Source organism: Mesoplodon densirostris, chromosome 1, assembly GCF_025265405.1.
Source record: "Mesoplodon densirostris isolate mMesDen1 chromosome 1, mMesDen1 primary haplotype, whole genome shotgun sequence".
Lineage (NCBI taxonomy): Eukaryota > Metazoa > Chordata > Mammalia > Artiodactyla > Ziphiidae > Mesoplodon > Mesoplodon densirostris.
Genome location: NC_082661.1, coordinates 66,278,401 through 66,293,770, shown reverse-complemented (window position 1 = coordinate 66,293,770; position 15,370 = coordinate 66,278,401).

Here is a 15,370-nt window from a genome sequence, read left to right as displayed (position 1 = left end):
TGGTTGAGAGTCCGCCTGCCGATGCAGGGGACACGGGTTCGTGCCCCAGTCCGGGAAGATCCCACATGCTGCGGAGTGGCTGGGCCCGTGAGCCATGGCCGCTGAGCCTGAGCGTCCGGAGCCTGTGCTCCGCAATGGGAGAGGCCATAACAGTGAGAGGCCCACGTACCACAAAAAAATAAAAATAAAAAAATAAAAAATAAGAACTGCAATGAGAGGGGACCAAGTGCACCTTTGAAGGTGACTCCAAGATCATGTCACTAAAGCAAGCATGATTTTAGAAGAGGAGAGATGAATGGTCAATTTAACTAAGCTTCCCTCAGACCTCTAGTTGGTAAAGATGGATTCTCCCATTTTACACAAATATGCTGGTTCCTTGTTCCTCTGAAAGACGGAGGCTGTTTGGGAAGGTTTTCCACTGAATGACTTTCAATGTAATAATACTTAATACTCCTTTTGAAACAGTTTCCTCTTTTTCTGAATATTTTCATGGGACCGTAACCCATTTGTACATAAAATTGGTTGAAAGTGACATGTTGAAAAGTCCAGCAAACACTGCAGCACACTCTATTTTCAAGGAATATAAAATTGGGCTCTGTCTGACACCTTGAGTGCGCTTGTGAAAACAGAATGTCACATCTCAGAGAGTTATTCTTGATAGTTTTTAAAAAAATAAAATAAAATAAACAGACCTCTCTAGGCAAACAGCCCCTTTGTACTCCAGTTTCCATGGAAATGCTGGCAATTGTATTTTTCATGGCATGGTCTTTTTCACTTGTTTTTTAAAAGTCTGGTTTAGGCAGCTGGCTTAGTGACCCTCAGAATTCAGAAAACAATCTTTATCAAGGCAGCATAAGATACTTTGTTAGATCCTCAAAATAGTACCCTTGCTGTAGACCTAGTTGGAGAAGAGAAGATGTGTAATTGTTGTACAAGTTGGAGGAAGTGGACCTATTTTTGTCCTGAGCACTTCTGTTTATGATAATCCATTTTATCCAATGTTCCTATGTAAAAGTTCCTGGATTTAAGGGACCAAATATAATATTTGGAACATTCTTCATAGAAGAATTCCCAATAATATATGTTGATAGTCCCCTCTCCAGTAGGTGGAGCTTAACTGCCCCCTCTCCCATGTCCTCTTGAGTTACTGGACTCAGTGACTCACTTCCAAAGAATAGTGTATGGAGAGGGATAAATCATGAGTTTACAGTGAGAAGACCTGGTGGACACCATCTTAACCACGTGTGAAGCTTAATATCCATCCTCAGTAAGTCACATGGACCCCATGTCCTCCCTGACATGACATGATTAGAAGGGCATTTCACCTCTGTAGAATTCTTCTCCTAAACACAAAACCTGATTCTAATGATACTGATAGAATAAAAGAAAAACTTCAGACAAACCCCAATTGAGGGACATTCTACAAAGTGCTTGACTAGTAATCTTCAAACCTATCAAGATCATAAAAAACAAGAAAAGTGACAGATGGTCATAGATCAGAGGAGACTAAGGAGACATGGTGGCTAAATAAAACTGATTTCCTGGATTCAATCCTGTAATATGGAAAAAGACACTATGGGAAAATTAGTAAACTCCAAATAAAGTCAGTAGGTCAGTGAATAGTACTATACCAATGTGAATTACTGAATTTTGACAAATGTACCATGTTTACATGTTAGAGAAAGGGAAAATGGGTGAGGAGCATATGGTAACTTTCTTTACTATATTTGCAACCTTCTTATAAATGTAAAATTATTTTAAAATTAAAAAGTGTATCTTAAAAATGAAACAGATTAGCACATTTTCAAAGTTTAAAAGAAAATGACCAAACAAAAAATATGAGAAAGTGCCATCTTTTTGTGTAATGAGGTGGACTCCTTTCAAGATGACAATACTGAGACAGGATTAGAAAAGCAAAAAATAAAGACAGAAACAATACAACTGGATACAACGGTCTAAGTCCTAAAGAAAAACAATCAGATTTGAAAAATATCCAAAACTTAGAGTCAGATTGTTTCCCATTGCCCAGGACATGGATCCTTAAACTGTAGTTGGAATCATAATTTTTGAAGAAGAAAAAATCATATTCCTGGGTCCCACCTTCTTCATTCTAAATCAACAGATATAAGATCCAGTCATTCACATTTCACAGAGACATCATTGCCTCTCTATAGTAAAGCACACAGATTCCGAAAGAACTGAAGTATCTTTCCATTCCCTTTGAATCTTGCTGGTAGTGAGCTTTAACCAATAGAATGCAGCAGAAGTGACTCTACATAACTGTGAAGATTAATTTTATGTCAGGTTAATTGGGCTACTGGATGCCCAGACACTTAGTTAAACATTATTCCATAAGGATGTTTCTGGATGAGATTAACATTTGAATGAGTAAACTGAGTAAAGCAGATTGCCCTCCCTAATGTGGGTGGGCCTCATCCAATCAGTTGAAGACCTGAATAAAACAAAAATTCTGACCCTCCCATGAGTTTTTTCCTTCCCAGGAGTTTTTTCCTTCCCACCTCTATGTTTATCACACTTTTGAATTTAATGGGCAGGGGGTATGTCTATTTTTGTTGTTGTTGTTGTTTATTTATTCCCTGTTAGTGTGGAGGGGAGCATATTAGAGAGCAGCATTAATTATTTTTTTTCAAGTGAGATGTAATTGACATATAACATTGTGTAGGTTTAAGGTGTATGTGTTGATATTTGACATATTTAAATATTGCATATGATTACCACCATAGCATTAGCAAACACCTCTATAGTCACATAATTATCATTTCCCTTTTGCAGTAAAAACAATTAAGATTTATTTATTAAGGATATCAAAATTTTGTAAGAATTTTTTGCAAAGAGCTTCCCACTCTATTATTTGCATTTAAATTTATGTAGTCAGTTTTCCATGTAGAAAATTTAAATATGTTGTGAAATTAGCATTCTTTTATATTTGTAATTCCTTTCATTGTTTTATGATGAGAAAACTATTACACATCTGGAGATTATAGGGTTACCTATATTTCCTTCTAGTTTTTTTTGAAGTTTTATCAATTGATGAATACATAGTCCATCTGGAATTTACTGTGGTGTATGACATCCTTGGAAGGACCTTCTTTCATCCAAGACAGACTGTCTCCCTGGTCTTAAAGACCTGTTTCTTTGAGTCTACTATGTTGAAAATAATAATTTAAATTGGATTTTAAAATATTGTTGAAAGATAAAAATTATATAATCCATACCAACAGCAAGCCTGCTCTATAAAGAAGTTAAAAACTAGAATGGCTTCATAAAAGTTAGTAGGTATCCACTAGATAAAAGATTTGAAAGCCCAAATACAGTAAGTCCCCTACATATAAACTTTCAAGTTATGAACTTTCAAAGATGCAGACATGTGTTCGCATGTCCAATCACATAAGTTAGTTCACGTGTCTGGCATATATTGTCACGTGCATGCATCCTCTACAAGCAATTGTGTTTTTGTGTACTTTACTATACAGTACTGTATAGAGTACAGTAGTACAGTATCTTTATATCAAGCCCAGGATGTCCAAAGCAAGTGTAAAAGCAGTGGTGATATAGCTGGTACTGCTAAGAAATGCCAGGAATTGGAGGCCCAGAGAAAGTAAGAAGAGAGACAAGAGGAAGAAGTAACTGAAGAACCAAAGAGATTCACGATGCAGGAAATGGCAAGGGGATTTTCTTTATTTGAGGAGACACTGTTGAGGCACAGGACTGGAATGTAGAACAGTACACGAAGGTTGCAGCAGCCATTCAGAATGCAAACCAGTGCTACCGTGTCATCTATGATAAGGAAAAAAGGATCTACTACTCAGATATCACTGGATTGTTTTTTCAAGAGGGTAGATAGAATTGAATCCAGCAAGGAACCAGGACCTGTTCCATCAATGCCGGGCGTGAGTGAAATTGCAGCTTGCCCTCCGTCTCCTATTGCTGATGATCCTTCAGCTCTACCATCTCCCACCTCCTCTCCCTCCTCCAGTCAGTAACTCTTCTTGCCTGTTCACTCGATACCAGCCCCTGTATGCCAGCTGTTGTACTGTACTACTGTACTTTTCAAGGTTCTGTACTGTAAGATTAAAAAGGTTTTCTTTATTTTTTGTGTTTGTTTGTTTATGTATTATTTGTGTGAAAAGTATTATAAACCTATTACATTAGAGTACTATGTAACCGATTGTATTAGTTGGGTACCTAGGCTAACTTTATTGGACTTAGGAACAAATTGGACTTATGAACGCACTCTTGGAATGGAGCTCATATGTAGGGGACTTATTGTACTAAAAAAAAAATATGTGAAAGGAACGTCATGTCTACCACTTGCTAGCTATGTGATCTTGGACAAATTTCTTAACTTTCCTGTGCCTCATTTTCCACCCTGCAAAATGATAATCATAATATCCATCTTGCAAGGTTGTTGAGAGCAGGAGATATAAAGCATATACAGAACTCATTGCAGGGCCTCAAATATCAGCTACTGTAAACTTAAAGTATAAATTATTTCCTCCTCCATCCTACTTTGAGAGGTGTGTATACTTACACTTTTACACTTACTATGCCAGACTCTACGTATTTGTTTCTTCTCTATCTCCCCTTCACAGTCTTTAACGGCTTGCCTATGACTTTATTTCTGTATGCCTAGTTCCCATTTTGACACCTAAAATACAGCAGGCCCTCAAATAATTTGTGTTGAATGAATCAATTGCTTTAAGATACCAAAGAAAGGCCTCCCTGGTGGCACAGTGGTTAAGAATCTGCCTGCCAGTGCATGGGACATGGGTTCAAGCCCTAGTCCGGGAAGATCTCACATGCCACAGAGCAACTAAGCCCGTGCTCCACAACAAGAGAAGTGACTGCAATGAGAAGCCCGTGAACCACAATGAAGAGTAGTCCCGGCTCGCCACAACTAGAAAAAGCCCGCGTGCAGAAATGAAGACCCAACACAGCCAAAAGTAAAAATAAAAAATAAGTTAATTAATTAATTAAAACTAAAATTAAAACATCAAAGAAAAATATCAATAAGTGCAAAAGAATATCATCTGAACTTAATACAAAAGAAAAAAAAAAGATTAAGTATCAGCTTGTAGAGGAAACAACTTGCTAAGCTTTGAAGTAATTAATAAACACCAAAAGGTAAGATCTAGAGATGTGATTAGGTAGTTAAAAGATGAGGGTGGTAGATAAAAATGTATTAATGTGAGGATGTTCACAGACTGCTCCTTGCCTGCCAAAGGTTCATCTGGCCATTGTGTTCTGATTTTGCACTCTCCTCTCCTCTCCCTCCTGAGGAGGAACAGGCTCAGGCAGGCTTACTCCGAGGCTGTGGGGTGAAGAAAGGGAGACAACAGGGAAGAATAAGACCAGAGGGTGAGAAGGAATGGGGAAGAGGTTAGAACAATCTTCAGAGCAAAAGCTGGGACAGGGAGGAGGATATCTTCAAACGTACTCAAGAGTAAAGAGTACAATGGATCCCCACATATTCATCACCTAACTACAATTATCTGCACTGCAGATCTTATTTTATGTAATTTGCACCACAAGTTCTTATATTAAGTAAATCTCAGTTTATATTCAAAGTTCCTATTATTTCTAAAATGGAAAGGAGGATTATTTGATGGGGGAAGGGTGTTTTGGGAGAATGAGACATCTTGAAGAGTGTGGAATGTAAGAAAACTAGAAAGCTGTAAAATGGGAATATGAAGCAAGTTGCTAATCATTATGTAGACAATCCCCTTTAATTCCTTCTAGAGACATGCATAAAGATTAGGATTCTTCTTCATCAGTTTTGGGCTATTGTAGGATAGCTCAAGAAAATAACCTAGTCAGTCATGGAGTCTACAGGACTATACATCAATACCAACGGAGTTAAGAGACAAGCGGCCACTTGCAAAAATATTCTTTATCAAATATGACAAAGGGTAATTAGCTATTATAGAGAACAAAATAACAGTTTGTTTAAATTCGTAAGAAAAAATATCAAGACCTGTACTGAGTTGAATGGTGGCCCCTCCCCAAAAAAGTTATCCCCATCCTAATTCCCAAAACCTATGAATTTTACCTTATTTGGTAAAAAAAAATGTCTTTGTAGGTGTAGTTAAGTTAAGGCTCTTGAGATAAGAAGATTGTTCTGGATTATCTAATGACAAGGAAACTTATAAGACAGACATACAAAAGAGAAGACACACAGAGATGTGAAGACAGAGCAGAGAGATACAACCACCAGCCGAGGAATACCAACAGTGCCAGAAGCAGGAAGAGGCCAGGAACAGATTATTCCCTGGAGCTTCTAGAGGGAATACAGCCCTGTGGAGACCTTGATTTCAGACTTCTGCTCTCTAAAATTGTGAGAGAATAAATACATTTCTATTGTTTCAAAACTCCAAGTTTGTGATAATTTGTTACAGTCACCATCAGAGATTAATACAAACCCAAAGAGAAACACAGGCAAGATAGAGGAAGAAGGAAAAGACAGAGCACAGAAACTTCTATTAAAGAAATTGAAGTTTAATGGTGGCTGGAAAGTTGTGTTCCATGTAGGAACTGTGGAGAAAGGGAAGAGTCTAGATGGATAGGAAGAATGATGTCATGAGAAGTCTTCAGGGCCACAAGGAGGAATTTGAACTTGACCTGAGAATAACTACAAGCCACTAAAGAAACCATTTCACAAGAGCCACAGGAAAGGGTATGAGCAGATGCCTCAAGAAGAAAGAGAAATAATAAATGAAAACCAAGTATCCATCCTCAGTCTGATCCCTCAGTGACTGACTCACTGAACTACAGGCACTAAATGAAGAGCTTACAGATTAATGAGGAAGACATATGTTAACACAACAATTGAATAAATGAATGTACAATCACAAACTGAAATAAATGCCCTGAGAAAGAAGGAATCAGTTCTGTGAGTGTCATGCCTGTCCTAAACCAGGTTTCAAGAAGGGCTTCCCTGAGGAGTTGCCCTTGAGCTCAGAAGTGAAGTAGTATTGGCATTCACCAGGCACTTTAAAGCTTGTCACAGTGTGGAGACCATCTCATTATTTTCTTTTAAAACAAAAATTAAGGAGGGTGTGATACAATAATTTGTAGTAAGAAATATATATTTCGTCTTCTTCCTGATTTCTGACACAGAGCTCCTAACACCCTTGGAATTTCCTAAGTGAGGAGAGCAATAAAGGGGTCTTTTGTTATGTTAATGAGATGATTTTGGAACCCCCTAAGGATGGGTAATGATAGTCAAGAGAACCAACCCTGCAATTAGTAGGTTGAAACTTTTACTCCCACTCCCCTGACCTCTGGGGAAGGGAGAGGGGATGGAGGTTAGATCAGTCACCAACGGCTAATGATTTAATCAACCGTGCCTTTGTAATGAAGCCTCCATAAAAACCCAAAGTGACAGGGTTCAGAGAGTTTCTGGGGTGGTAACTCAGAACGCATCCACATGCCAATGTTTTAGGCCCCAAACTCCACAAGGACAGAATCTTCTTTGTTTGGGACCTTGCCTTTTGTATTTCTTCATCTGGCTGTTGATTCGTATCCTTTGTAATAAATCAGTACTCCAGTGAGTAAACAGGCTTCCTGAGTTCTGTGAGATGCTCCAGCAAATAAAGAAAACCCGAGAAGGGAGTTATGACAACCTCTGACTTAAAGCTACTTAGTCAGAAAGTCAGGTGACAACCTGGACTTAAGATTGGCATCTGAACTGGAGGACAGTCTTGTATGACTGAGCTCTTAACTTGTGGGATCTGACCCTCTCTTTCCATGTCGATAGTGTCAGAATTGAGTTGGATTGTAGGACATCCAGCTGGTATCAGAGAATCATTTGGTGTTGTGGAAAACCCACACACGCACATTAGAATTGGGTGCAGAACCTTTAGAAAGGATTATGGAAGGACCACTGTACATCTAAAAGTGAACACATTTAAAACCAGGTTTCTATTTGTAAATTCACACGGCTCTGTACTTCTAGTTAGCAAGCCCCATTGGGATATCATTGTTATTAAACAGTACCATATTTTTCTAGAAATTGGGAAATTCAAGGTTTAAATTCACAGAGAAACTTTATTTTCCAACTCTCAACTAGTAAGCACCAGGCCTGCCACAATAACAGTATTGAAAGTTTGGTCTCCATTCAATGAATTTGACCCTGAAGACAAGTGAAATGAGGAAAGCCTTCTGTATTGAAACAATCTGGCCCAGCCATTCTCATGATTTGGGGTACCAGGTAATTTTCTATGTAGATTTGGCCTGAAAATACAAAGGAAAAGTTCAAGCAGGGACACGGCGTCTCTTTGGCCTAACCCTGCAGGGATGTTTGCCTCAACCATACATTTTTTTTATTGACCAGTTAAGTTCTGAGTAATTCAGCTGATGGGATTTTCAGCCCTGCCCATGAACTGTGACTCATTCCACCATCAAATTAACAGCTCTTTTGGAAAATGTTTTTTCATGACTTGTCAAAAACTTTCCATGGCTTAATTTCATCCCTTTCTTCCCAGAGAAACACTTTGAACAAGTCCAGTGATTGTGCACTTCAGAAGAGACTTTATTTCTAGCCACAGCAGATGTTTGACCAACCTGTTGATTTCAGCTTCCTCAGCCCCGCTCCCTGATGCTTTTACCTTTCCTCCATAGCTGCCCATCAACTCTTTCTCCTCTGCTAAAGTAATATTATAGTATCTTGAACCATCCAATTCACAGTCTTTTGGCAAAAGGCAAAGATGAACCAGAAGGGCAAGTTCAGATGCCTGGATTCTTTCTCCGTCCCTCTAAGAAAAGTGAGATTTTAGCCAAATTGCTTTTTCTTTTGACTTTTTCATCTGTAAAATAATGAGACTGAATTAAATGACTCTAGAGTAACTTCTACCTACAAAATTAAAGAGCTCAATCCATTTAGATCAATATGAAACTATAGAAAAGTTTGTCTACAGAGGTCAAGCAACAGGAATGGCATGATATAGGGCTGACTGAGAACACAAGGATGCAGAGTTACAGGCTCCTGGCTGCTAGATAAGAGGATGCATGCACAGTGTATCAGTCAACAATTTCCTCAATAACGTTGCATGACAAGCCAACCCAAAAGGAAGTGGTTACCATCAATAAGTGTGCATTCTCATGCTTCTGGATCCACAGGTCAGCTGAGTCAACTCTACTTCATACCAAACATGAACTGGGCTTGGCTGCAAGCCACAGATAAGACTCAGGTCTCATCCACATGTCTCTCATCTTCACTGGGCACTCTCTCTCATGATTACTGGAGCCAAGAGCCAAGCCAAATTACAAAAGCCCATTTAAGGTCTTGGCTTATGTTCCATCCTCTAGCATTCCATTGGCCAAAACATGCCACATGGCCAAGCTCAGACTCAAAGGGTCTAAGAAGGATACTCTGCCCACAGAGTGAATATTGCTGAACAGTCATCAAACCATCACATACATCTCTCCTTCTCTCATTATTTTTTTTGACATGGTCCTTAAATAAATAAATATATATATATATGCACATATATACATATATATATTCATATATATGCATATATATATATATATATGTATGTATTTAGTTGACTTGAGGATCAAATACGATCAGTTTTTGGAATGCACATTTTAGGAGGAAAAACGTCCTTAGGAAGTAATTCACCTGTATTACAGTTTTCAGGAGACCAAAAGCAAGCTATTCTGCAACTATGGATAATTATGTAATAAATGTTAGAATCAGAAGAGGGCTAACTATGTGCCAGGCACCATTCCAGGTTCTTTTCATTCATTATCTTATTTAATTGAACTATTACTTAAACATCCCAGATTGATGTTTTACCACATACAGGATACCCTGGATGAATTAAGCCTGAAAAAATACCTTTCCAATTCATAGCATTTTAAAATGTTGGTCTAGGGCTTCCCTGGTGGCGCAGTGGTTGAGAGTCCGCCTGCTGATGCAGGGGACAGAGGTTCGTGCCCCGGTCCAGGAAGATCCCACATGCCGCGGAGCGGCTAGGCCCGTGAGCCATGCCCGCTGAGCCTGCGCGTCCGGAGCCTGTGCTCCGCAATGGGAGGGGCCACAGCAGTGAGAGGCCCACGTGCCACAAAAAAAATAAATAAATAAAATAAATAAAATGTTGGTCTAAAAACATTTCTTCATTATGTAACCAATTTAATTAATATTCACTAAATATCTCTAAAAGTCTCAGTTTTTCCAACAAAGGCTAAAATAAAATATTATTATCCACATGTTTTAGATCAGGAAAGTGAAGATTAGAAATGATTAAATGACAGCTCAAAAGTAAAGGAGCAGAGATGTGAACCCAGATATGCCTGATGCCAAAGACCATGGCTTTCAAATCATATCAGGTGTCCTTAGGTAAAATTGAAACTGTGTATAATTGGTATTTAATTAAAGTTTATAGAATAAAGAAAAGAAAGAAGGGAAAATGGAAAGAAGGAAGGAAGGAAGGATGGAAGGTGGGAGGGAGGGAGAAAAGAACTATAAACCTTCCTAAATAGGAAAACAACACACTTTAAATAAATCCACAACAATACAAGGCAATTTCAAGTTATAACTTAAAGAAAAACAGATTTTTTTCCTTCCCAGAATTGAATGTTCAATTGGTAGATTCACTCATTCATTAAACAAATAGTGTTACATCTTGACACAAGTCCCCAGGAGGTAGGAGAGCATCCTTTTTTTTTTTTTTTTTTTTTTTTTTCAGTACACGGGCCTCTCACTGCTGTGGCCTCTCCCATTGTGGAGCACAGGCTCCGGACGTGCAGGCTTAGCGGCCATGGCTCACAGGCCCAGCCGCTCCACGGCATGTGGGATCCTCCCGGACCGGGGCACGAACCCGTGTCCCCTGCATCGGCAGGCGGACTCTCAACCACTGTGCCACCAGGGAAGCCCCCAGGAGAGCATCTTTTGCCTGTGCCCTACCCTAAGAATCCAACAGGGAGAGGTACCAGGGACGCATACTACCCACAGCTGGCTTAGAGGCTTAGCAGGGTCACAATTTTTTACAAATGGCCCCAAGCCTTATTTCCCAAACATGACACTCAAGTTTCTATACAATTTTATCACAACCTACTTTCTGTCTACATCCCCTTCCCGGCTTCATAGTCCAACAGCACTCAGCTTCTCACAGGTCCTAGAATATACACCTCTCCCAGTCTCTGTGCCTTTGCACTGGCCCTTTCCTCTACCTAGAATTCATCCCCTTCTCCCATCTCTACTTCTTCTCTAGACTTTTTCTTACACTTCTAATATCCAGCCTAATTATCAACTCCTCTGTGACACCATCCTCAGATTTCCCTGAGAGATTTAGTTCTTCCCCCCATTATGACCCAAGGAGTCATGTAAATGCCTCTACTATAGCAGGTATCACAGGTCACAGGGATTACTGATCTACAAGGCTGTGATCCACTGAATTTTGAGGTCCTCAGAAATAGGAAATATCTTATATACCCTTATTATCACCCTGTTGTATTTAGCCTAAATCCTAGCAGATTAGACCATCATACCTTCTTACAACTTTGATCAGTTTTTCCCTGGCAACTGGTTGAGAGAGGCTTTGATGGAAGAGAAATGAGATGTGGTTTTGTTACACCTAAAGATGGAACCAGGAAAAGATGAGGATTTTGCCTTATTTCCCAGGTTTATTCCTACCCTTCCTTCAAGATTCACATCCTCCAGAAAGCCTTCCCCAAACCCAAGTAGAATCAGTGCAAGCCCTGCCCATCAGGTCAGTCAGGACCAATGGGGGTCACCCACAGAACCATGTACTTGGACTGGAGGTCATGTTCAACCTGCCGCTGCTCTGAGGCTGATCCATCATTGCGTCAAGTCAAATGGCTGAAACAGTAGCCAGGAAGGGAGCCAACTTCTCAATCAAGGAAATATAAGAGAGTGCATATAACCAAAGAATCAATGACCGTCTGCCAGGTTAAAAGCTAAGAACTGAGAGAACAGAATAAGTCAAAAAGATAAAAGTACTGCAATGTTTATAGTGGCACTATTTACAATAGCCAGGAATGGAAACAACCTAAGTGTCCATCCACAGAAGAATAGATAAAGAAAATGGGATATTACTCAGCCATAAAAAAGAATGAAATAATGCCATTTGCAGGAACATGGATGTACCTAGAGTTTATCATACTAAGTGAAGTAACTCAGAGAAAGACAAATATAATATCACTTATTTGAGGAATCTAAAAAATAGTACAAATGAACTTATTTATAAAACAGAAACAGACTCACAGACATAGAAAACAAATTTATGGTTACCAAAGGGGAAGTGTGGAGAGGGGTAAATTGGAAATATAAGATTAACAGATACACAACTACCATACATAAAATAGATAAACAACAAGGACCTACTGCATAGCGCAGGAAACTCTATTTAATACCTTGTAATAAGCTATAATGGAAATGAATTAAAAACAATATATACATAACTAAATCACTTTGCTGTACACCTGAAACAATACTCTAAATCAACTATACTTCAATCAAAAAACAAAAAAAGAACAGAATATGAATTTAGGCACAAGACAGGAGAGCTCAGGAAATTCAAGAAATATTATCTCATTTATGTGATTCCTTGAAGAAGCCAGAGCTAGATACTTCTTCCCTTCTGTTTCTATGGCAATTGGGCAAACCTTTCCTAGAGCACTTGCCTCAATACCTTGTAACTGCTTATACACCAGCCATTCCGTTTGTGTGTGAATTACTTGAGAGCAACAATTCTGTCACCTTCTCCTCTGTATCACCAGTACCTGATATGCAGCTTAGACCTTCAGAGAAGGGAAGCAAGGAGAAAAAGACAGGAAGAAACAGGAGAGGGAGTGAGGAAGTGAAGGAGAGAAGGGAAGGGAAGATGCTTCCCAAAGTTCACATGATTGAAGAAGTCTTGATTCTGCAACTATGAGCCACCAGCCAGGCACAAACCCATTCTTTTTCCAGCATTCTCTGTATTTGCAAAGGGTACCATTGACTACCTTGCTCCACTCACTCTTCCTCTCGTCTTTCCCTCACCCCTCACAGCCACTCCATCAGCTTAGTCATCGACCTCCCAAGTATAAAACAGATCCAACCCCTCCCCACCACCTTCGCCATCCCATCCTACTCCAAGTCCCCAATGACCTCCTACCTAGCTTTTCTGCTTTCTCTCTAGCCTTCCAACAAAAGCAATATTTTTTTAAAATGTAAGTCAGAAAATGTCGTTTTTCTGATCAGCCTTTTCCAATGGTGCTCCATAAGCCTTAATCCAAAATCAAAGTCCTTGCAGTGGCCCCCAGGGTCCTTTGTGATCTGGGTCTGTCTACCCCTCTGATCTCATCACCCTCCACCCCACCTGGAACACCAGGTTCTAGCCACACCACCTTGTTCTAGTCCTTGTGCATGTTATACTTTCCAACTCAAGGACTTTGAGCCTGATCATCTCTGTCCTTGCATGGCTATCTCCTTTGTTCAAAGTGTCAGCTTCTCAGAGAAGGTTTCCTTAATGACCCTGGTGAAAATAGACACACACACTACTCACACACATGCAACTGCACACATACACATACATACATATAAAATCACATGCAAGACAAACATACACACATATACATACATACTCACATACATAAATACACACACAGACCCTCTCACACACAAATGGACACAGGCTTAAGCTATCATAAACAAAAAACTGAGAGTCATCTGCTCAGTTCCAGGCTGGTTCTTACTAAAAATTTGATGTTTCATTTGTCCTATTTAAAAAAAATGCATTTTCACTGTAATTTGTCAAGTTCTATGTATCAGCGGACAACTTTGTTTTAGTTTAAAGCTAGGATAACCTTAAGAATAAAAGACACATTTCATGTTTTCAAACTAGTCTGGAGAGTTGTGTTTTAAGCTTCATATTGAGATTTTCTTTAGTTCTGTGGTCTCCCACAGGACTGAGAGATGATACTCACTTTGACAACCTGAATCTTATAACGACTGAGAAATGAAGCCTTGAATTTTAGGCACCTGAGAGTTACATGAAACTGTGTCATTCTTATAAACATCACAGGTCTTCTGGAGCCTATGAATTGCCTCCATTTAAACTCAGAAGCCCCAGGATATGGTTCCCGAGGCCTATAAACCCTGTGATACCAGGCGTAATAACTCCCCTAGCAAGAAATAAGCTTCACTTCCTGTGGCCTATAAAGGACTTTGTCTGACCCTTAATATCAGTCAGATGTAACATGTGCCTGGGAAAACCCAGTCCTGGGGTCTGAGATGGGGAGCAGGTCTGGAACCCCCAGAACCGCAGTCCCGCCTAGCAGCCTAGAAAATGTCACCAGCACACCTGATCCTGCAGTGGAAACCCTGGCTGCTTCTCCTTCTTCATCTCTGGGGAGAAGATATGACTGACTACCTACCCCACAGGGTTACGTGAGAATTAAGAGTCTTCAGTGTAACTCATGGAAAGACTATCCTACGCAATCACTGTAAAGAGCCTGGACCTTGATGTGTGCAGAGACCCATGGGAGAAGCAAAGGCAAAGCAGATCACTTTAATATATGTAATCTATACAATAACTAAGAGGCCTGGCATACAGAAGGTGCTTGGTAAATGTTAATCTTTCCTTGAGATTCATGGACTCATAGAACTTATACAATGTTAGTGTGAACTCATGACCCAAATAACATGAGCAAATCTGGTTTAGAGCTATTGTCCTGGAATAATTTTTCCTTTCACCATCAAAAGTACTACAGATAGGACAGTAAAGCATATGGTCACCTCAGCCAACATTCTTATTTTTGCAGAAGAGGAAACTGCAGACCACAGGTTAAAAGTGACTTGCCACAGCTAACACCCACACGCTGATGCCCCTGGTCATTTTTAAAACCCTGGAGAAATTCTGGAATCCATAACCTCCTCTGTTTTCTGAGCACTTCACACCTGGCCTGGGCCTTTCTAGGCCCACTGTCTGTTTGGGATTCTGATAGTTAGAAACACCCCCTTATGTTTTCTGAAATAACTTGAATCACTGATAATGAGATATATATGTGCAAGTGGCAATCCATGTTCATGAACTGAATAGACTGTGGTGACATCTATTATTTACTTATATTTACAACAATCTCTGGACCCATACAGACTGAATAGTTAAGAACCGCTTGGAGGCCAGTAAATGGCAAAATGGAACTTTACAGGATAAATGTGAATTCCACTCCTTTATCATGTAAAGCCCAGAGTTAGATATTTATTGGAAACTCCACTAAAAAACAAGGATTTGGTAGAGACGAGCAGGTATAAACTGAGATTTTATATTGTTTGATATGTAGCAATAGCTGACTGATACACTACAATAATAAAAGGAGAATGGTTTCTGCCCATCAGAGC